Consider the following 24,922-nt stretch of genomic DNA (forward strand, 5'->3'; position numbering starts at 1 on the left):
CCAGCGATCACATAGCGACTTACCAGCGATCCTGACACGTTAATATAATTGTCGGGATCGCTGGTGAGTCGCTATGTGTGACGGGGCCCTTACTTCCTGACTCTGCGCTGGGCAGATACTTAACATGAATGATGGAGCTGCTGACCTGTCATTTGCTCTGCATTCACTGTCTACCCCTGTTCATGCTCGCGTTGAGCCCTAGCAAAGCTTTCTCCTCTGTCCTCTCCTGCTTCTAAGCTGTAAAATAATAAAATAATACAGTAATATCTAAAAATCATGGATTATTTGGTAAATATAGACCCCACACTTTTAGACCACAGGCTGAACAGATCTGAATCCAAGATTTTCGAATTGACACTGTAATAGATATATTTTTAAATATGATCCCATCGCGATCCCAACTTGAATTTTGGTACAGATGTGGCCAGGAGCATAGCAGGCACATGTGCATTTTTTGAAATTTTTAAATTAAACTTTTTTTGAAAATGCATTTTAAAATATTGCGTTTGCCTTCACATGGGTAAAATATTGACAAAGATACTCTTGTGACATATCTGGTGAAAGCTTGTACAGTTCTGAGTAGAATGGTGTTTTAATTTTTTTCTCTATCTTTTCCAGCCTGAGTTATGAGGAGAAATATAAAGGCAGGCAATACCGAAATCGCACTTTTTCTGAACTTTGAAAATCAAATTAAAAAAAATCTAGAATTTTTTTTCTTCACATTTTGCATTCTCTGACACACTATTACCAAATAAAATCTCAAAAGAATGCAAAAATATAGAGGTAAAAATCATTAGTTCACTTGACATGGAATAACCCAGATATGGTTAGGGATGGGATTAGGGATGTGTTGGGGTTAGGGTTGGAGTTAGAATTGGGGGGTCCACTGTTTAGGTACATTAGGGGGTTTCAAAACGTGACATGGCGCCCGCTATTGATTCCAACCAATTTTACAATCAAAAAGTCAAACAGTGCTCCCTCCCTTCTGAGACCTGCCATGCGCCCAAACAGTGGCTTTCCCCACATATGGGGTATTGGCGGATTCAAGAGAAATTGCACAACAAATTTTGTGCTCCATTTTCTCCTGTACCCTTGTGAAAATAAAAAAATTTGGTTCCAAAATAAATTTTTTGTGAAAAAGGTATAATGTTCATTTTCTCCTTCCACATTGCTTTACTTCTCGTGAAGCACCCGAAAGGTTAATAACCTTCTTGAATGTGTTTTTGGGCATCTTGAAGGTTGCGGTTTTTAGATTGATGGCACTTTTGGGTATTTTCTGCTATATTGACCCCCCCAAACACTTCAAAAAATGGTTTTGTAAACTTTGTTGGAAAAATGAAAAATCGCTGGTCAACTTTTAACCCTTATAACGTCCTAACCACAAAAAATTATGTTTCTGCTGATGTAGATTTGGCATGTGGGAAATGTTATTTATTAACTATTTTGTGCTATATGACTCTGATTTAACCCCTTTACCCCCAAGGGTGGTTTGCACGTTAATGACCGGGCCAATTTTTACAATTCTGACCACTGTCCCTTTAAGAAGTCATAACTCTGGAACGCTTCCATGGATCCTGGTGATTCTGACATTGTTTTTCTGGTGACATATTGTACTTCATGATAGTGGTAAAATTTCATTCATATAACTTGCATTTCCAAATTTGAATTTTTATGCCCTTAAATCACAGAGATATCGCACACAAAAAACTTAATAAGTAACATTTCCCACATGTTTACTTTACATCTGCACAATGTTGGAACCAAAATTTTTTTTTTGTTAGGAAGTTATAAGGGTTGAAAGTTGACCAGCGATTTCTTATTTTTACAACACCATTTTTTTTTTTTAGGGACCACATCACATTTGAAGTCTGTATGATAGAAAATACCCAAAAGTGATTCTAAAAACTGCACCCCTGACGGTACTAAAAACCACATTCAAGAAGTTTATTAACCCTTCAGGTGCTTCACAGGAATTTTTTGAATGTTTAAAAAAAATGAACATTTAACTTTTTTTCACAAAAAAATTACTTCAGGTCCAATTTTTTTTTATTTTACCAAGGGTAACAGGAGAAATTGGACTGCAAAAGTTATTGTGCAGTTTGTCCTGAGTACGCTGATACCTGATATGTGGGGGGGAACCACTGTTTCAGCGCATGGCAGAGCTCGGATGGAAAGGAACGCCGTCTGACTTTTTCAATACAATATTGGCTGGAATTGAGATCGGACGCCATGTCACATTTGGAGAGCCCCTGTTGTGCCTAAACAGTGGAAACCCAAATGGCACCATTTGGGAAACTAGGAACCCCCCCCCCCCCCCAAGGAACTTGTCTAGATGTGTGGTGAGAACTTTGAACCCCCATGTGCTTTACATAAGTTTATAACGTACAGCCGTAAAATTAAAAAAATCATATTTTTTCCACAAAAATGATCTTTTCACCCACAATTTTTTTCCCCTAGGGAAGTAGAACCACAAAAGTTATTGTGCAATTTGTCCTGAGTACGTTAATACCCCATATGTGGGGGTAAACCACTGTTTGGTCACATGGCAGAGCTCGGAAGGGAAGGAGCGCCATTTGGCGCAAAATTGGCTGGAATTTACTTGGGGGCACCATATCGTGTTTGCAGAGCCCCTGATGTGCCTGAACAGTGAAAACCCTCCACAAGAAACCCCATTCTGGAAACTAGACTCCCCAAGGAACTTATCTAGATGTGTGGTGAGCGCTTTGAACACCCAAGTGCTTCACAGAAGTTTATAACGCCCGGGCGTGAAAATAAAAAAATTTTCTTTCCACAAACATGATCTTTTAGTCCCCAATTTTTTTATTTTCCCAAGGGTAACCGGAGAAATTAGACCCCAAAAGTTGTTGTCCAATTTGTCCTGAGTACGCTGATGCCCCATATGTGGGAGAAAACTACTGTATGGGCACACGTTGGGTCTCGGAAGGGAAATAGCGACGTTTTGGAATGCAGACTTTGATGGAATGGTCTGCGGATGTCATGTCGCATTTGGAGAGCCCCTGATGTGCCTAAGCTGTGGAAACCCCCCACAATTGACTCCATTTTGGAAACTAGACCCCCAAGGAGCTTATCTAGATGTGTGGTGAGCACTTTTAACCCCCAAGTGCTTCACAGAAGTTTATAACTTAGAGCCATAAAAATAAAATCATATTTTTTCCACAAAAATGATATTTTTGCCCCCAATTTTTTATTTTCCCAAGGGTAACAGGAGAAATTGGACCCCAAAAGTTGTTGTGCAATTTGTCCTGAGTAGGCTGATACCCCATATGTGGGGGTAAACCACTGTTTGGGCGCATTGCAGAGCTTGGAAGGGAAGGTGCACCGTTTGACTTTTTCAACGCAGAATTGGCTGGAATTGAGATCAGATGCCATGTTGGAAAGCCCTTCATCTGCCCAAAGAGTGGAAACCCCCCAATTCTAACTCTAACCCTAACTCCAACAAACCACTAAGCCTAATCTCAGCCATAACCCTAGCCCTAATGGGAAAATGGAAATAAATAATTTTTTTTTAATTTTATTGTTTTTCCCTAACTTAGGGGGTGATAAAAGCGGGTTTGATTTACTATTTCTGGCGGGTTTTTATGTTTGGCAGCTGTCATACGCTAAAAGACGCTTTTTATTGTAAAAATAGTTTTTGCATCACCACATTTTGAGAGCTATAATTTTTCCATATTTTGACCCACCGAGTCATGTGAGGTCTTATTTTTTGCGGGACGAGTTGATGTTTTTATTGGTACCATTTTCGGGCACATCACATTTTTGATCGCTTTTTATTCTGATTTTTGGGACGCAGAATGAACAAAAACCAGCATTTCATGAATTTCTTTTGGGGGGAGGGGGGCGTTTACATCGTTCCGCGTGTGGTAAAATTGATAAAGGGGTTTTATTCTTGGGCTCAGTACGATTACAGCGATACCTCATTAATATCTTTTTATGTTTTGGCGCTTTTATACAATAAAAACAATTTTATATAAAAAATAATTATTTTTGCATCACTTTATTCTGTGAGCTATAAATTTTTTAATTTTTCTCTGATGACGCTGTATGGCAGCTCGTTTTTTGCCGGACAAGATGACGTTTTCAGCGGTACCTTGTTTATATTCGTCTTTTTGATCGGCGGGATGATGATAAAGCATTTTTTGCTTTGTTTTTTTTTTGTTCTTTTGAAGGGGTTAACTAGTGGGAAAGTTTTATAGGGTGGGTTGTTACGAACGCGGCGATACTAAATGTGTGTACTTTATTGTTTTTTTTATTTACAAAAAAGAATTTATTATGGAATTTTTTTTATTTAGTAATTTTTAAAAAATTATGTTTCCACTTTTTTTTTTTTCCCACTTTGCAGTGCACTGTGTCAGATCAGCGATCTGACTGGCACTGCAGGAGGCTCTCTCAGGGCCTGCTCTCAGCAGGCACTAAGAAATTCGCTTCCCTGCAGGACCTTGAAGGCCCCCGCGGCCATATTGGATCTGGGGGCCTGCAGGGAGGAGACCCTCGGAACAGCGCAGCACATCGCGCTGCTCTGAGGGTCTTAGGGAAGCGCACAGGGAGCCCCCTCCCTGCGCGATTCTTCCCTATGCCCCTGGTACACTGCGATCATGTTTGATTGCAGTGTGCCAGGGGCGGTCCTTGACCGCCCATGGCACATAGTGCCGGGTGTCATCTGTGATAATCAGCTGACACCTGGCCGCGATCAGCGGCGCTACCGCTGATCATGTATGATGTACTATTCCATCCATGGGACTTAAGTTCCAGGTCACAAGAACCGAATAGTACGTCCAATGTAAGTACGAGGTTAAGGGCACAAAAATGAATAGTTTGAAAATTTCAACATTTTCAGAATTTTTTCCAAATTTCAGTTTTTTTTTCATTAGGAAATGCAAGTTATATCGAATAAATTTTACGATTAACATGAAGTACAATATGTCATGAAAAACATTCTCAGAGTCAGTGGGATCCATTGAACTATTCCAGCGTTATAACTTCATAAAGTGACTAGTCAGAATTGTAAAAACACACACTCAGCTCTGCTACATATACACTGTGTTCCAAATTATTATGCAAAAAATATTTCCTCATATTTTCTCTAAATTACCTATATGAATTGCAGTCATTGTTATTTTCCAGTCATCTAATATTCTAGTATAACTGTAATGTTTTTGAACAAACTCCCTATGAAAACAGTATATTTTTAAAAATAAGAAACACTCAAAATGCATGTTCCAAATTATTATGCACAGCAGAGTTTTCAACCTTTTTTTTTTTTTTTGAACAAAAAAATGGTCAATTGTGAAATTATAAGCATTATCAGCTTATTACAAAATGAAATCAAACAGTTTTCAAGTCAATACTTTATTCTAGGTGATGTTACATTTGCACATAGGACCCCTTGTTCGAAAGAAGCTTCTGAACTCTCTCGTCCATTGAATTTGTCAATTTTTGGATGGTTTGTGCTTCAATTGTTTTGCATGTGGACAGAATACCCTCCCAGAGCTGTTGCTTAGATGTGAACTGCCTCCCGCCATCATAGACACTCCTTTTGATGATGCTCCAGAGGTTCTCAATGGGGTTGAGGTCAGGGGAAGATGGTGGCCACACAATAAGTTTGTCCTCCCATAGCAGCCAGAGATGCAGATGTGTTATTTGCAGCATGAGACGGTGCATTATCATGCATGAAAATGATCTTGCTGCGGAAAGCACGGTTCTTCCTCCTGAACCATGGCAGGAAGTGCTGTTTTAGAAACTCTACATAGATTATGGAGTTCATCTTTATCCCTTCAGGGATCCTAAAGGGGCCGACAATCTCTCTCCCCATGATTCCAGCCCAAAACATTGCTCCACCTCCTCCTTGGCGCCTTAGCCGTGTTTTCATGGGGTGTCCATCAACCAGCCATCCTCCACTCCATCCATCTGAACCATCGAGCGTTGCACGGCACTCATCGGTGAACAAAACAGTTTGGAAGTCAGTCTTCATGTATCGTTTGGCCCACTGGAGCCATTTCTGCTTGTGTACAGTGGATAGAGGTGGTCGACAGGATGGCTTACGCACAGCTGCAAACCTCTGAAGGACCCTGCATCTTGTTGTTCGGGGGACGTTGAAGGCACCAGCAGCTTCAAAAACTTGTCTGCTGCTATGACAAGGCATTTTTGCAGCTCCTCTTTTAACCTGACGCAATTGCCTGTTGGAAAGAGTCCTCAACTTTTCCTTATCAGCACGCACACGTGTGTGCTGGGAATCGGCTACATACTTCTTGATTGTGCGATGATCACGATGAAGTGTCTTGGCAGTGTTGATTGTAGTCATGCCTTGACCTAAATACTCCACAATTTGTTACTTCTCAGCAGCCGACACATCCTTTTTCTTTCCCATTTTGGCAAAAAATGTAGGCTGCTTAATGTGGAACAGCCTTCTTAAGTAGTCTTGTCTTTATTTGGACACACCTGCCAAAATAACTTGCACAGATATCTGCAATTGCTTTCAGTGATATAAAGAGCCCTGACACACTTCACCATCAATGAGTTTAAATGACAAACAAATTCTAACCTCATCACTCCTAGACTTTTTGCATAATAATTTGGAACACTATATATATATATATATATATATATATATATATATATATATATATATAATATATATATATATATATATATACAAACGCATATGTGTGTGTATATGTATACACCCTTTCACCAATTGTCTAAAGAAGTCACATAATTAGTAAATGGAGTTCACCTTTGTGTAATTTATTACTAGTATCACTACAGCTGTTCTCTGACGGACTCAGAGGTTTGTTTAAGTATATTGGGTATGAAAGGTCATCATGGAAAAAAAGGATCATACCAGACAGGTCAGGATAAAGTTCTGGAGAATGGTAAAACAGGGCTAGGTTATAAAAACATCTCACACAGAGCACTGTTCAATCCATCATCCAAAATTTAGGGAGTATGGGACAGCTGAAAACCTACCAAGACATGGCCGTCCACATAAACGGACATCCCAAGTGAAGAGAGAACTAATTAGAGAAGCAACCAAGAGGCTCATGGTCACTCTGGGGGAGCTACAGACGTCCACAGCTCAGGTGGGAGAATCTGTCCATTAGTCGTATACTCCACAAATGTGGCCTTTATTGGAAGAGTGTTAAAAAGAGTGGAAGCCATAAGAAGTCTTGTTTGCAGTTTGCAAAAAGCCATGTAGGGGACACACCTAGCACTTGGGAGAAGGTGCTCTGGTCAGATGAGACAAAAGTAGAATATTATGGGCTAAGTGCAAAATGCTATGTGTGGGGGGTAAAACAACACTGCACATCACCCTAAAAACTTTCTTCACCAACAAACGCAATGGTTTCATCATGCTGTATGGTTGCTTTTCTTCAGCAGAGACAGAGAGGCTGGTCAGAGTTGATGGGAAGATGGATGGAGCTAATTAAGGGGCAATCCTGGAGGAAAATCTGTTAGAAGCTACAAATGTCTTGTGACTGGGCCAGATTCCAGTAGGACAACTCTAAACAAACTGCCAGAGCTACAATGGAATGGGTTTGATCAAAATATATTCATTCGTTTTAATTGCCCAGTCAAGTTCTAAATCTTTTTGAAAATCTGTGGCAAGACTTGAAAATTTGCTGTTCACAGACACACTTCATCCAATCTCACTGAGCTACAGCTAGATTGCAGAGAAAAATGGTCAAAAATTTCAACCTCTAAATATACAAAGCTGGTAGAGATATTCCCCAAAAGACTTGCAGAGAGAGGTGATCCTTCAAAGTATTGACTCAAGGGGGCTGAATACAAATGCACCTTACAATTTTCAGATTTAATGTTGAAACCAGAAGATTACATACACTGTATAAAAAGACACATATGTATGTTTTTCTCAATATCTGACTTGAAACCAGAATAAACCTTTCCCGTTTTACGTCATTTAGGATTCCCATAATAATATTTGCCAAATGCCAGAATAATGAATGTTTTAAGGCAGGGTTCCCCAACTCCAGTCCTCAATGCCCACCAACAGATCATGTTTTCAGGATTTCCTTTGTATTGCACAGGTAAAGCAATTATCACCTGAGCGATACTAAGGAAATCCTGAAAAGATGATCTGTTGGTGGGCCTTGAGGGCTGGAGTCGGGGAACCATGTTTTAAGGCATTTTTATTACTTACTGTAAAGTCAAAAGTTTACATACTCTAAAATTACTATGCCTTTAAACAATTCTGGACTGCCAGTATGATGATGTCATGTGTTGAGAAGCTTCTGATAATTTTTTTTGGCAACATCTGAATTAATTTGAGACACACCTGAAACACACTGCTTCTTTGTGTAGCATTTTGAGAAAGTCTTAAAGAAATCAGCCAAGATATCAGGAAGAGAATTATGGACTTGCACAAGTCTAGCTCATCCTTTGCTACAATTTCAAGATACCTCAAGGTGCCTCGTTTATCTGTACAAACAATTATATGCAAGTACAATCAAGATGGGAGTGTCCAGACATCATACCGATCAGGAAGGAGACGGGTTCTGTGTCCCAAAGGTGAACGTGCTTTGGTCCGACGTGCAAATCAACCAATGGACAAAAACAGAAGACCTTGTGAAGATGATGGTGTAAGCTGGTAAGATTGTGTCAATATCCTCAGTGAAACTTTTGGAGACATATCCTGTGGTCTAATGAAACTAAAATTTAACTTTTTGGGCATAGTGACAATTGTTACGTTTGGAGGCCAAAAGGAGAAGCTTGGAAGCCTAAGAACACCATCCCAAGTGTGAAACACGTGGGTGGCAGCATCATGTTGTGGGGTTGATTTGCTGCAGGAGGGACTGTGCACTTCACAAAATAGATGACATCATGACAAAAGAAGATTGTGACAATACTGAAGCAACATCTCAAGACATTAGCCAGGAAGTTAAAGCTTGGGCAGAAATGGAGCTTCCAAATGGACAATGACCCGAAGCATACTGCCAAAATGGTAACATAGTGGCTTTAGGATAACTAAGTCAATGTTTTGGAGTGGCCATCACAAAGCTGATCTCAATTCAATTGAATATTTAAGGGGAAAGCTGAAAAGGCAGCTGCGAGCAAGGTGACCTACAAACCAGGATCGGTTACACCAGTTTTGTCAGGAGGAATGGGCCCAAATTCCGACCAACTATTGTGAGAAGCTTGTGGAAGGAAATCCCAAACCTTTGACCCAAGTCATTCAGTCTAAGGGCAATGGTACCAAATACTAATGAAATGTATGAAAGCTTTTGACTTTGCAGTAAGTAATAAAAATGCCTTAAAATATTCTCTCTCTCTCACTAATCTGGCATTTGGCAAATATTAATAATTATGTTAATCCTAATTGACATAAAACGTGAAAGGTTTATTCTTATTTCATGACAGAACTTGAGAAAAACATGCATATATCTTTATATAGTGTATTTAAACTGCTGGTTTCAACCGCGTATAGTTTCAAAGATAAGCTGGGTGCTGATATTCTCAGGCTGGGAAAGCCTATTGATATTAGGCCCTCCCCAGTCATTTATTAGATGCGCCAATTCTAGTGTTTTGCCCAGTTCTCCCTACTTGAACTGGTGTGTTGGCAAATAAGATTATTTGAAAAAAAAAAAAAAAACCTCCCCAATAATTTCCCTCTTTCCCCTATTTATTTAAATAAATAAAATACATACCAGGCCGCCGTAGTTCAAATGGAGGTCCCACAACGATCCCAGTCTTCTTCATCCAGTCTATGGAGCTCTGTTCAGAGCTGATGGGTTGGTATGGTAGCCAAGTGTCTATTGAAGACCTCTGTGCTTGTCATAACAGGGTTCCTATGAAATTCAGCCTGTGGCTGACAGTGATTTTTGCTATATGCAGCAATATTGTGGTATTTTTGTGTACAGTATAGTACAAGCGATCAGATGATCACAGGTTCAAGTCCTTTAAGGGGGACTAATAACTGCAACAGAAACTAAAATGGCAACAGAACCCAAATTTTTTTTGTTTGTTTATTACAAATTTCTGGGGTTGTTCCTCACCACTACAATTATAATTTAAAAAAAACACAAAAAAATCGTACCAATGAGGAGAACTATATTGGCAGGTAATTTTTAACACAGTGTGATACTGTAAAAACTGTTCCTAAAAAAAAAAAAAAAAATTAAAGAATTGCATGGTTTTTTTTTCCCCAATTTCACCGCACTTGGATTTTGTTTCCCATTTTCAAGTACACTATGAGGTAAAATGGATGGTGTCATTCAAAGTTGCAAATCATCCCACAAAACAAGCCATCATATTTCTATGTGGACAGAAACATAAAACAGTTATGGCTCTTGGTAGAAGGGGAGGAAAAACAAGAACTGACATTGGCCATGATGTTCTTTCCAATTTCTGATTATAGCCCCAACTGTCCTGACTTGGACCTTCACTAGTTTAGAAATTCTTTCCCTCCTCTCACCACGTGCACAGCATCTTCCGTTCCCAGTAATGCTTTGCGCAAAACACCGCTGATGACCTTGCGCTCTCGCGAGAATGACGTCATCTCCGGTCTTTCGCGCTAAGCATTACCGGGAACGGAAGATGCCGGGAGTGTGGAGTGGAGGTCGGGAGCCGTCGGAAGGTGAGTATATAATTTTTTTTTTTGGTATAATTTTTATTTTTTTATTTTTTGCATACAACTAGGTGGACTCGGGCCTGAGTGGCACTGCAGGGTCATAGAGTGGATAGGGACAAAGCGACCCCACAGCAGCACGGCTTCATGTGAGCACAGCCTGGATGTGACTGCTGTGTGCAGGAAGGTACATGCAGTGTATGTATGTGTCACTACTGCTGTAATGGCGGGGAGCCAAGGCTGTGACTGGATACAACCCTCCCCGAGAAGAGAAGAACAGCACACATGGAATTAAAGGGGTCTCCAACTGGCAGGAGAGTGGACCCCATCTGCGGGGAGGGGGGGAGAGAGAGAGACTCTAGAATACCCGATGCGATAGAATCGGGTCACCATCTAGTATGTGTGTGTGTGTGTGTGTGTGTGTATATATATATATTACACACACACACTTTGATGTGTACACTAGATAGAAATCACTGCTAGGCATTGTCTGCCCCCCTGAAAGGAGCAGCGAGCACATGACAGAAATGAATTCCTCCCCCCCCTGTCCCTGCCCATATCCCCATCATACGTCCTCCATCCCGTGGGCACATCTTCCCTCTTAAAGGGATCATTGGTATGGAAGTCGGAGCAAATCTATCCAGGGCTTAGGTTTTGACCCCAGGCCTTTCTTAAAGGGATCCCTGGTATAGAAGTTAGGACCGTTTCACTCAGCTATGTAGTTCTGACCCCAGGGTCTCTTAAAGGGATCATTGGTATGGAAGTTAGGGCAAATCCACTCTGCGCTTTGGTACTGACCCCAGGCTTTTCTTAAAGGGATCTCCGGTATGGAATGGAGGGCAAAGCCACTCTGCGCTTTGGTACTGACCCCAGGCCTCTCTTAAAGGGATCTCCAGTATAGAAGGTAGGGTAAATTCCTCGGGGCTCTGATTCTCACCCCAGGCTTCTATTAAAGGGATCATTGGTATGGAAGTCAGGACAAATCCACTCCGCTCTGGATCTGACCCCAGGCCTCTCTTAAAGGGATCCCCGGCATGGAAGTTAGGACCTTTCCGCTCAGTGCTCTTGTTCTGACCCCACGCTGATTTGATGATGTGGAATATTAGGGGTAGTAGTCCGGTGGCTCTGGCTGATGAGATGATGTGGGATATTGGGGGTAGTAGTCCGGTGGCTCTGGCTGACGGGATGATGTGGGATATTAATGGAAGTAGTCCGGTAGCTTTGGCTGACGGGATGATGTGGGATATTAGGGGGAGTAGTCCAGCGTCTATGACGGGATGATGTGGGATATTGGTGGTAGTTGTCTGGTGGCCTTGACTGACGGGATGATGTGGAATATTAGGGGGAGCAGTCCGGTGCCTCTGGCTGACAGGACGTTGTGGGATATTAGGGGGAGTAGTCCAGCGTCTGTGACGGAATGATGTGGGATATTAGTGGTAGGTCTGGTGGCCTTGACTGACGGGATGATGTGGGATATTATGGGTAGTAGTACGGTAGCTCTGGCTGACGGGATGATGTGGAATATTAGTGGTAGTAGTCCAGTGGCTCTGGCTGACGGGACAATGTGGGATATTAGGGGTAGTAGTCCGTTGGCTTTGGTTGACGGGACAATGTGGGATATTAGGGGTAGTAGTCCGGTGGTTCTGGCTGACCGGATGATGTGGGATATCATAGTGAATGTGGCCATGCGGAGTGGGCGGGGCTCTACACTCAGCTTTTTATATATATAATCATTATAATTTGTTATAAATAAACGTAGTTAGTTACTATGCCCGGACAGCGCTGGGCTCTTCAGCTAGTATATATATAATACATTATTTCTTATAGTAGCAATAATTGAACACTTTTTTTAGTACTCATATTTAACATCTACCTTTTAGACGACTGAGAACTTAATTTCAGTCTCCTGCTTTTTGTCTGGTCAATACCCATGTCAACTGTAAATTTAATAAAAGTAAAGTTTTAACAACATTAGGATGGTTAAAGTTTGTCTTTGCTTTGGACATTTAAATTCTATATATATAGTTTATGCGGTACCATGATCTTCAGCTCAAATATACTTATGTCAAGTATGTATTTCTATGGGGAGGATGGGATGTTTAGCCAATTGCTACTGAATGTGCATGATCACTTTGCTTTTAGTTTTTTTTTATCTACTTTTTATCTAGTTCAATATAACAGGTAAAACTCTCCGTTCACCGTTTTTTCATGCATTGTTAACTTAGAGCATTTACAGAATAGATGAATAATGCCTGGTGGTTGGGTCCTCCTTATTCACTTGAAGACGGGTCCTGAGCCCTTGTTCATCTTAACTGAACAGCCACCATGTGGAGGCGTTAGAATGGGGCAGTGGTCACATACCAATAGTGCCGCTTCATCCAGTGTCTATGCCACAGACTGACTTAGAAAATGGAGTGTAGTGCTCAGCTGCTTCCATAAACCCCGTAGATGTTGACCATGGTGACAGGGCAAATACTTGATTCAGTCTCCTATCTATGGCATCTCAGTGAGGAGGAATGGGCTCAGGTCGCAGTTCTAGTGATTGGTGAGTCCCCCACCAGCACTCAGGTGATTAAAGTAAGTTGCAGGAAATCCCTTTTGATCCTATACTCATTTTACCATACTACATACAGGAAGTTGGCTAAATGAAATAAACGCTTTGCTCTCTCGCACATGTAAATTCAAGACAACCCTTCAGCTTATGCTTGTTACTTTTATGGCCTTACGTCATAGCTACAATAGGGAAGCTTATCTCTATGTATAAAAATGAATGTGTGTGTATCACCAACCAATCACGAAGCATCTTTCATTTCATCAGAGCTGTTCAAAGGAAGCTGAGCTGTGATTGGTTGCTATGAGCAACAGTTTTCCCACTTGGCAACACCTCAGCAGACATGGTGGGAGAAATATAGCATCCCTGGGAACATAAGCTCCCAGCCATTGTCTGCCCCCCTGAAAGGAGCAGAGAGCACATGACAGAAATGAATCCCCCCCTCCCTGCCCATATCCCCTTCACACATCCTCCATCCCGTAGGCACATCCCTCTTAAAGGGATCATTGGTATGGAAGTCACAGCAAATCCATCCAGCGCTTTGATTTTGACCCCAGGCCTCTCTTATAGGGATCCCCGGTATGGAAGTTAGGACCGTTCCACTCAGCTCTGTGGTTCTGACCCCAGGGTCTCTTAAAGGGATCATTGGTATGGAAGTCAGGGGAAATCCACTCAGCGCTCTGGTTCTGACACCAGGCCTCTCTTAAAAGGGATCCCCAGTATGGAAGTTATAACCATTCCACTCAGCGCTCTGGATCTGACTCCAGGCTGACGGGAGGCTGACGGGATGATGTGGGCTTTAGTGGCAGTTGTCCGGTGGCTGACGGGATGATGTGGGATATTAGTGGTAGTAGTCCGGTGGCTCTGGCTGATGGGATGATGTGGGATATTAGAGGTAGTAGTCCGGTAGCTCTGGCTGACGGGATGATGTGGGATATTAGTGGTAGTAGTCCGGTAGCTCTGGCTGATGGGATGATGTGGGATATTAGAGGTAGTAGTCCGGTAGCTCTGGCTGACGGGATGATGTGGGATATTAGTGGTAGTAGTCCGGTGGCTCTGGCTGATGGGATGATGTGGGATATTAGAGGTAGTAGTCCGGTAGCTCTGGCTGACGGGATGATGTGGGATATTATAATTTGTTATAACTAACCGTAGTTAGTTACTATGCCCTGGCAGCGCCGGGCTCTTCAGCTAGTATATTATAAAAAGGAAGTGTGTGTGCGTGCGTGAATGGCTGGCCTCACATTGCACCATTTGAAACTGCAAATGTATGGCAAATGACACATTAGCCGCCATGGAAAAATGTGCCATATTCATAGAATCCACAACTTGCCACTGTTTAAAAGTGAAAATTTACACAAGCCATTCCCAAAAAGTAAACTACAGTAATTGAGTTTCTTTGTAGAAGAGGCAGGACTTTTCTTTTTCACTACAGTGTTCCTTTACGAACCCTACAATTGCATTGGCCCAGGTTCTATTCATGCAAGGATGTTCACAGTAAGGAAATGAACATTATCATTAGGTAACATTCTGTGCCATGTAGTAATAAAGACGGCCAAAGTAGAATTGATCTGAAAGACTTTGCAGTATAGCATTTCTCGGTAGAGAAGGATGGATCAGTGTAAAAGTTCAGAAATCCAATCAATACCAATATAATTAGTCCTGACTCGTTTGTCAATTATGAATGTAGCTGGCAGGCCTAATACTGAGTAAGTCATATCTTCTGAGTGTCAGATGAGCTGCGTGTGTAAGTCCGGCTTCGGATTCCCCTGATCAGGCATGCACTTGTCTGATATATCACTGATGCCACTAAACATTGCATCGTGTGTATCATTAGACTTCAGTCTTCTGTCCTGTGAAGCACTCTGTTAATATTTTTCATCTGTCACCTACATTTCATTTAGTTCTAAATGGGTCACTGGCTTTTGGCAATTTAGATATAGCTCATTAATTAAGTGGATGACCAGACATACAGTAATTATGCGCCTAGCTGTAAAAACAACTGTTTTATTAGGTTGATATTAGGCACATAATATGGAAAAAATTCTAGCATATCTGATCAAGGAGGCAAGATAAATTGTGGCCGTGTCTTGAGCTATAGTAGTGCTGAAAAAATATTTTTCTTTACGCAAAGAGTTTTTATTATGTTCGCATTCCTTTTCTTAATTCATTTTCTCAAAGAAAATTCCTACGTATTTAGACCTCCAGACAGTCTGCGGTTTCGGGCAATATTGCCTCTTGACCTATGACCTCTGTATTGGATCCTGAATATGCATGCCAAAGGCTAATTTTTTTTTTTTTTGATGGCTGCATCTTTCCCTGGCAGAGCATTTGAATATTACAAATATTAATAAAGCCTTTGTTTTATAGCTGGGTCTCGTTATGGGAAGGCAGTAACAGCAAGCCGCTTTGACAAAGCACCAGAGGATTCTGTGAAAAAGTTGTGTTTGGTAATTGTAGGCATCGTGTCAGAGCATAACTGACTGGGAGCTGAAGGATTTTCTCTGCAAGATGAGTTGCTGTGCCAGCAGGGACTCGAGTCTCCTGGGCCCGCCGCGCTCTCATTAAGATTTGCCGCCAGCAGTGGCGGTGTTTTGCCAAGTATGTGACGTCCTGTTATTGTATGCTTGGCTTGTCAGCCCACAGCTTCCTGACACTCACTTATGTCACCCTTTTTATTCAGAAAAGGAAGGAGCTTTTGATAATTTGACAAGACAAGCTCTTAAACGATCTAGGTCATGGCCTTCCCTGTCTGTGATTGTGAACATATTTCCTGAAAGCCCTGTCACTCATCACAGCAACATTTTCTCCCAGGGAGCACACAGGCTTGTTCCGAGTCTCTTGTCAGCTCATACATTTTGGTTATTCATATATCGGCTACTGTAGTAGATTTATTTATTTTTTTTCCTTCCCTCTTCCCTCCCTTTGCTTTTTGCAAATACTAGCATGTTAGTGCGGCTAATCCTTTCTCCAGTGCTGTGTTCCCAGAAGGTTTGTGTACAAGAGTTCTCTTTGGTACAAGGCAGACAACTGGCCAAGAGGCGCTGAAAAGGAGGCAAGGCCGCTTAGTGGTGGTTTTGTGTTTGCTCACTGTTGTGGAAATACAAGAACTGGTGGCAAGGGCCTTGCCTATTGAGCACTTGAGTCTCGGTCTGCTGTCGGGGGCTGTTTAAGATTGAGTGTTTTCTTTGATGTTCACATTTGAGAATGGGGAAGTGGGAATTGAACAACAGATGCCCTAAGCTGTTTTAGACTTGTAAAATAATAATTAGGACCCGATAAAATTCAATATGGGCACACAAAATGAAGCTCGAGAAAACCCTCATTTCTTCTGATGTGGCAGCTTCCTTTATGAGATTATTTTATGAATGCCAAAGCACCTTATCTGGCGTCTTATGAGGAGATTTGATAGTAAAACATTTCAGTGGGTGGCGAAGGTAAAAAAAAAAATTACATTTCAGCACTTAAAATAATTCCTCCCTCCTTCCAAAGGTTCAGCTTTGCTCATTGTACAAAATGTATGTAATATATGCAAACATTACTAAGGCCAGAGAATAAAAGGCAAGGTCTGGAGACCTATCATTAACATTAAGGGAATGTTTCTTTTGCCATCAAGTGGTATACCTTTATCATAACAGATACCGGAGATAGATAGAGATATATAGATATATATATATATAGAGAGAGAGAGAGAGAGATATACAGTGTATATGTATATAGATAGATTATATAGCTATCTATCTATAGCTATCTTAGATATATATAGCTCCATATAATATTCTAGATGGTGGCCCGATTCTAGCGCATCGGGTATTCTAGAATATGTATGTAGTTTATTTATGAAGTTTTAATAATAATGCAATAATGCACCCCCCAATCCTGATATGCATGGTCCTCTCACCCCCCTAATCCTGATATGCATGGTACCCCTCCCCCCCAATCCTGATATGCATGGTCCCCTCATCCCCCAATCCTGATATGCATGGTCCCCTCACCCTCCAATCCTGATATGCATGGTCCCCTCACCCTCCAATCCTGGAATGCATGGTCCTCTCACCCTCCAATCCTGATATGCATGCTCTTCTCACCCCCCTTTCCTGGTAAGCATGGTACCCCTCACCGTCCAATCCTGGTATGCATGGTCCCCTCACCCCCCCAATTCTGATATGCATGGTACCCCTCACCGTCCAATCCTGGTAAGCATGGTCCCCTCACCCCCCCAATCCTGGAATGCATGGTCCTCTCACCCCCCAATCCTGGTATGCATGGTCCTCTCACCCCTCTTTCCTGGTAAGCATGGTCCCCCTCACCCCCCTTTCCTGGTATGCATGGTCTCCCTCATCCCCCTTTCCTGGTATGCATGGTCTCCCTCACCCCTCTTTCCTGGTATACATGGTCCCGTCACCCCCCCTTTCCTGGTATGCATGGTCCCGTCACCCCCCGTTCCTGGTATGCATGGTCCCCTCACCCTCCAATCCTGATATGCATGGTCCCCTCACCCTCCAATCCTGGAATGCATGGTCCTCTCACCCTCCAATCCTGATATGCATGCTCTTCTCACCCCCCTTTCCTGGTAAGCATGGTACCCCTCACCGTCCAATCCTGGTATGCATGGTCCCCTCACCCCCCAATTCTGATATGCATGGTACCCCTCACCGTCCAATCCTGGTAAGCATGGTCCCCTCACCCCCCAATCCTGGAATACATGGTCCTCTCACCCCCCAATCCTGGTATGCATGGTCCTCTCACCCCTCTTTCCTGGTAAGCATGGTCCCCCTCACCCCCCTTTCCTGGTATGCATGGTCTCCCTCACCCCCCTTTCCTGGTATGCATGGTCCCCCTCACCCTCCTTTCCTGGTATGTATGGTCCCCTCACCCCCCTTTCCTGGTATGCATGGTCCCCCTCACCCCCCTTTCCTGGTATGCATGGTTCCATCACCCCCCCTTTCCTGGTATGCATGGTCCCCCTCACCCTCCTTTCCTGGTATGCATGGTCCCCCTCACCCCTCCTTTCTTGGTATGCATGGTCCCCCTCACCCCCCCTATCCTGGTATGCATGGTCACCCTCACCCCCCCATCCTGGTATGCATGGTCACCCTCACCCCCCTTTCCTGGTATGCATGGTCTCCCTCATTCCCCTTTCCTGGTATGCATGGTCCCGTCACACCTCTTTCCTGGTATGCATGGTCCCGTCACCCCCCTTTCCTGGTATGCATGGCCCCCTCACCCCCCTTTCCTGGTATGCATGGTCCCCCTCACCCCCCTTTCCCGGTATGCATGGTTCCATCACCCCCCTTTTCCTGGTATGCATGGTCCCCCTCACCCCGCTATCCTGGTATGCATGGTCCCCCTCACCCCCCTATCCTGGTATGCATGGTCCCCCTCACCCCCCTATCCTGGTATGCATGGTCCCCCTCACCCCCCCTATCCTGGTATGCATGGTCACCCTCACCCCCCTATCCTGGTATGCATGGTCACCCTCCCCCCCCCATCCTGGTATGCATGGTCACCCTCCCCCCCCCCCCCTTTCCTGGTACGCAGGCCCGCGATCTCCACTCCACGCACCGGCCTCACGGTCCCAGTAATGCTTTGCGCGAAACACCGCTGATGACGTTGCGCTCTCGCGAGAGTGACGTCATCTCCGGTCTAAGGCGCAAGGCATTACTGGGACCGCGAGGCCGGTTGCGTGGAAAGGATATTGGACGCCGTCGGAAGGTGAGTATAACCTTTTTTTATTTTAAGTCTATTTTTTACAGATGTGCTGCGCCCAACTGCGCCTGCCGCTGATTGGTCGCGGCCGTGACCAATCAGCGACATAAGACGATTATATACTGTGTGTGTGTGTGTGTGTGTGTGTGTGTATGTATATATATATATATATATATATATATATATATATATATAGATAGATAGATAGATTATAAAAGTAGGCAAAAGCGTATATATTTGTGTGTGTATGTATGTGTATATATATATATATATTATATTATTATTATTATACTTTTTTTTTTTTTCCTCTAGATTGCTATTCAAACTATGCTGGTGCCACTGTTCTTTCATTCAATGAATGGCATAAAAAACCTACACAAATATTCAATTTTGCATGGTAATGAAACCATAGGGATCACTTGATTATATGGATGAGTTTTTTCATTTTTTATTTATTTTGTGTTCGCTCCCAGACAATAAAAAAATGGGCATATAAAGGGGACTTAACCTTCCTTGCATACGAACATATGGGTGATATGAAAGAACATGCTGCTTATTCTTTTAATGTGTATTATTTAATATTGACAAATTCATTGTATTCAGATTCTGGAATAACCTAAAAATTAATTGGTTTAGCTATGGTTTGTTTTGCACATAGGGAGTGATGCCAGAATCTCTAGAAACCATATAGACATCTTGTCTTGACCGAGTAAGGTTACTGTGATGTGCTATTTTTCCTAGAATTCAGGGCAATAAAAGCTGTAATTCAATTACAATTCAGTATGTTTCATGAACGTGCAAGTTAGCAAGCAGTGATCTTACAGGGAACACCACACATCTAAAGCAGACCATCGTTATCCAAATGATATGATTGTAACTGATCATGTCTTGAAATTAGTGGCTTCTACAGTTTTATGTATTTACAATGCAGTTGTGTAAGAAAATTATAACTTTTAGTAATGATATTTAATGGATTACTAAAAAATAATATTTTTGAAGAATTGTACTCCTTGTAGGAATAAGTATTTTCTTGGTGCGACTTCCGAAATCTGCTTTAGTTCAGGTTCAGATGAGCTTATTTTGTGTACAGTATCGTTCGAAAGTTTGGATCCATCTGTGCATGTAATCGCTTTCCTTTTTTTTTTTTTTTTTTTTTTTTTTTTTTTTATTGGAATGCACATATTGTATATTCAGAATGAAGGCCGCAAAAGCAATAGGGTAAATATATGGAAACAAGAAGTAAAGAAATAATTGTTAAACAAATTAGGGCAAGGTTTCTACTCTGATTACTGTTTTATACTCCCTTAACATTTTGTCAAGCAGCTTCATCAGGTAGTCACCTGCAATGGATTCCAATGCACAGGTATGCTACGACAAGAGTCCATCTGTGGAATCAACAGCCTTTAGAAAGTATTTGTGATCATCAGATGTGTTTTGCAGAGGCAGTGTTGGTACACAGTTCCATATAGGGCTGAGCCATATTTCACAATGTTGTATGCCAGTATATGTCAGGAATCACTCCACTAAATAAATAATAATGGTCCATCATTACTTAGGAAAATTTCTAGAACCTTGAAGGTATCTTCAAGTGCATTCATGAAACTATCTGTCACAGTGATGAAACTAATTCTCATGAAGACTGCCCACACAAAAGGGCAGTCAAGAATTACCTCTGATGCAGAGGATAAGTTCATCACAGTTACCAGCCTCAGAAAGTGCAAATTGACAGTAACTCTAACAGGCCTTATAAAGGGATGCATAGACACCAAGTAACAGACACATCTCAGCATCAACTTCCAGAGTAGTCTTCGAGAAGAAGACTTTTACGGTCTAATTAATGCAAAGTACCACAGAGGTCCGCAAACAAGAGGAAGAGACCTGACTGAGAAAGCAACACAAAGAATGAACATTATATAATTGTGAATATGGACTGTCGTCTAATGAGTGAAAATTAGAGATTTTTTGCACCACCTGCCATGTCTTTTTGAGATGGAGATGAGGTGAGCGGATGGTTTGTACATTTGTTGTGCCCAATGTGTAACATGAAGGGGACGTATAATGGGATGGCAGTTCTTTGATGTTGACACTGTTGGTGATCTATTGCAAAATCAAGATGCACTGCATGGCTACCGCAGCATTATGCAAAGACATGCCATCCCATCTAGTTTATACTTGGTGGTACCATCATTTGTGTTGTACGCAAAACGCACTTCTAGCCCATATGAGTAGTATGTGGCCAAGGGGGGATGGAGTGCTCTGTCGACAATCACCCGACCTTAACCAAATTGAAATTGTTTGGGATGAGTTGGATCACAGAGTGAAGGCAAAGCTGCAAAAATTAGCTCAGCATCTCTAGGCATTCCTTCAAGGCTGTTGGAAAAACATTCCAGATGATACCTGAAGAAGCTGCTTGAGATAATATCAAGGGTGTAAATCTGTGATCAGGGTAAAAGGGGGTACTTTAAGGAATATCAAGTTTAACACACATTTTGGATTGTTTCACACCTGTTTTATTCCCCATTTCAAAGTGTGTATTGGTTTTGTTGTCTTCAGTCTGAATCTATAATGTCCATATTCCAATAAAAACAAGGAAAATCACTACATGAATAGGTGTGTCCAAACTTTAGACCGACCAGTATTGTACATATGTTGTCCTAAGGTAAAACAATACATGAACCTATGATAGTTTATATTTACATTTTTACACAGGTCAGAGGCACGGTATAGAAGGGCAAAGACAAAGCATGGTCAAACGGGTCGGAGTAGGATCAGTGAGTAGCTGGGATCAGGAGCGGAGAGTTCAGACAGGATTGTTAACTAGCCGAGTCGGTAAAGAGAATCGGAATATGGGATAGCAAGCACCGTTAGAAACGGGGCAGGAACCAACTTTCGGGTGAGGAATGGTTTGTCGAACTGCATGTGGGATAGGCTGGGGAGCCAAGTCTCTGCAGGGCACAGCAAGGTTAAATTCCTGCAGAGACTGGCCCGCCCCCTAAGGCCAGATAAAAATAAGTATGAAGAAAAACAACTGTTTACAGTTGTAGGCATGTTCTTTATATGAAATGATGAAAACCCTCCAAAAAAAAATTGTGAAATTTGAGGTTGTGAGGTAGCAAAACACGGAAAATGCCAAAGTGAGGTTATACTTTTGCAAGCCACTGTATATGAAAGATTTTCTTTTTTTCCTGAGTAAAATAGACAATTTTTGGTACACTTCTCTGAACCCAGCTTTAAAGCTGATCTGTTACTAGATTTCTCAATATGAACTGTATACATTATTTATACAGGCCGGTGTGTTTACTTTGAAAATTCCCATCAGGATTGCTGTATAATCCTGATATGAAAATGAGCATTTTATGTGATTAGCTATAAAATGAAATAGGTCACGAGTAAAGACAGTGGGAGTGTGTACTGAACAGTGTGAGATGTCAGCTGCAGCAGGAGGGACCCTGAGGAGCCATCAATTTAGGGAGTAGAGATTGAATTAAACTTTCATAAAGAATCATACAGCATTTCTGACGTGGATTTACCAAATAAGTTTTCAGGTCTGAGATATGTATTAATGTAGATTGCATTGTGAAATCTGGTGACAGATCTGCTTTAACCTCTTCACGACCTATGGCGTCATAAATATACGTCATAGGTCACCTCTCCCTGTTTGATGCGGGTTACGGTGTTGAGCCCGCATGTTTTCAGGAACAACAAGCCCTCTTACAGCCATATTAGGCTCTGGCTCTGGGAAGAAGGGGAACAAAAAAAGGAAAATCCCAAGGTTGTGCAGGGGTTAATGTTGTTGCTTATCAGTAATAGAGGCCATCAATATGAGATTTGTAGGGACAGACACCAGTCACCCTCACTTATCGATGTCATTAGCTCTCTGGCAGTGGCTAGATATAAGGTAAGTATGGAGCAGAACGCCACCTCTACGTACATTGTTTAGTGACTGCTGGTGAGTACTGCAGTTTGCCTCCCATTCAGTAGACAATGGCTTGTGGATACATTGCTTTTCTGCCTCTGTTTTTCTTATTCACATGTACAGAGGTCCTTTGAGATTGTGGCACCTTGCCAGGTTACTTCATGTCTGTAATTGTAATTTTTCAACCATGTTATTCGGAAACACTGTGAGTAATCGAAGACTAACCATAGCTAAAGTGGAAATGACACGATTCCGCTCAGTCTAACCTGTGAAAATGGTAAATGAGGGCAGCTCATTCAGCAGTTATATACAGGCCTAGAACAGTATCATGATCTTGGCCGCAGCTTTATTATTTTTCTATTGACTGCTGAACATAACTGTCAATACAAAGTATAGTATAGTTGATAGATATAAGGCATACGACTTTGCCCTGTAATAGACACTAAATCTATAGCAGGACAACAAGCAAATGTTCTGAAAACGTGAAGAATCGATTAGAAAAAATATGTAATGGGTCATGTGTTCATTATCTAGTGACTAGTGATGAGCAAGCGTGCTCTGTTAAGGTGTTACCCGAGCACGCTCGTGTTTTAATTGAGAATTTTCTGTGTGTTCGATAAATATGCTTGAGTCACCGCATCTGCATGTCTCGCTGCTGTTCGACAGCCGTAACACATGAAGGGATTGCCTGTTAGGCACTCAAGCATGCTCTCTCATCACTAGTAGTGTCTAAGCTATACATAAGAATACAAGGAGGATTACCCAATAGATGCCTCTGATATTTGGCACTACATGGACATACTGCAGCGGACACGCATAGTGTGGTATGCTTGTACTGTAGTGTGGAATGCTACTGCAGATCCAAAACATCTGGTCCCAGTCTTAAAGGGAATCTGTCACCAGATTTTTGCTACCCCATCAGAGAGCAACATGATGTAGGGGGAGAAACCCTTATTCCAGTAATGTATTGCTTACTGGGCTGCTTGCTGTAGTTTTAATTAGAAATGTTTTTTTTCTGCTGCAGATCTAGCAGTTCTCTGAATGCTGAGCTCTGTATAACCCTGCCCACATCACTGATTGGCAGCTTGTGTACACTGTACACAAGCAGAAAGCTGCCAATCAGTGGTGGGGGTGGGGTTGGACTACGTGGAAAAAGATTTTACTAGTCCTCTTTTGTTAATCTCTGGCTGATAACGATGTCTTAAAAAAAAAAAAGAATTCCCTGATGTAGACCACTAGGTAGTTTATTTAGACACTGAATGGCAGTATAATAGCATTATTAAGTAAGATATATATTGCAGTTGAATATGGGCACTATTTTGGAACATTTTTTGGATACTTATTGGAGATATTCTATTGGTGTGTATTAGCAGTATTATTTGGGCACTAAATGACAATATTGTTTTGGCATTGAATTAAAACTTTGTAGAAATGACAGGTATCAAAGCCCTACTATGTTGGCAGAGCCCACCTAAAACTGGTCCTGTCTATAGAATACAGTAATATAACTCTTTAGTCTTGGACTAATTGACCACAGGATTCCTGCCGGTCTTTTTTAGTATCCTTCTAAAATATCGGTATGGATTAAGATAGGAATTGATCTGTTCCTCTGTGACAGTAAAGTGTTGCAAATTTTGTCCTATGTAGTATTTTGCAACTTTTTGCCTCGCCAATAACAAGTCGGCAGGTCTACAAAAGGGGTTGTGGTCTACGCACTTGTGGCAAACTTACCATAATACGCGAACCAAAATGTGCCTACAGTATAGCTGAAGTGTATGCTGAATGGATGGCGTAGGTTTAATCTTCTGGGGCAGTCTACAAATTAAAGTGCCAACTTGTTAAGAACCTTACTCCTAAATAACTGACACTGAAACAGAACTGTAATTTTCGGTGTCATCAGGATTTTGTGCTTTGCATGGTTTTTTGGACATAGAGCATGTCACTTCTTTCAGCGTTTCTGCAGCGTTTTTCACCCTTTGGCTTGAATGGGTGTTGAAAAAAACACTGCAAAAACGCAGGTGTCATTATTTGCAGGGTTTTTTCTGCAGAAAAGTCATGGACATTAGCATGGGCAAAGAGACAAAAAAAACGCACCTAAATCTATGTTTTTGCCACAGTTTCTTTCCTGCCAAGAAACAAGAAGTCA

At 41.9% G+C, this 24,922-nt stretch overlaps 1 protein-coding gene across 1 annotated transcript in view; it reads left to right on the forward strand.

Moving 5' to 3' along the window:
- Positions 1-24,922, forward strand: part of ZCCHC7 (zinc finger CCHC-type containing 7) — a 248,801-nt gene that overhangs the window by 122,538 nt on the left and 101,341 nt on the right. The window lies entirely within an intron of this gene.

The sequence above is a fragment of the Dendrobates tinctorius genome, unplaced genomic scaffold (assembly GCF_039654945.1).
Source record: "Dendrobates tinctorius isolate UK_male_01 unplaced genomic scaffold, ASM3965494v1 ptg000160l, whole genome shotgun sequence".
Classification (NCBI taxonomy): domain Eukaryota; kingdom Metazoa; phylum Chordata; class Amphibia; order Anura; family Dendrobatidae; genus Dendrobates; species Dendrobates tinctorius.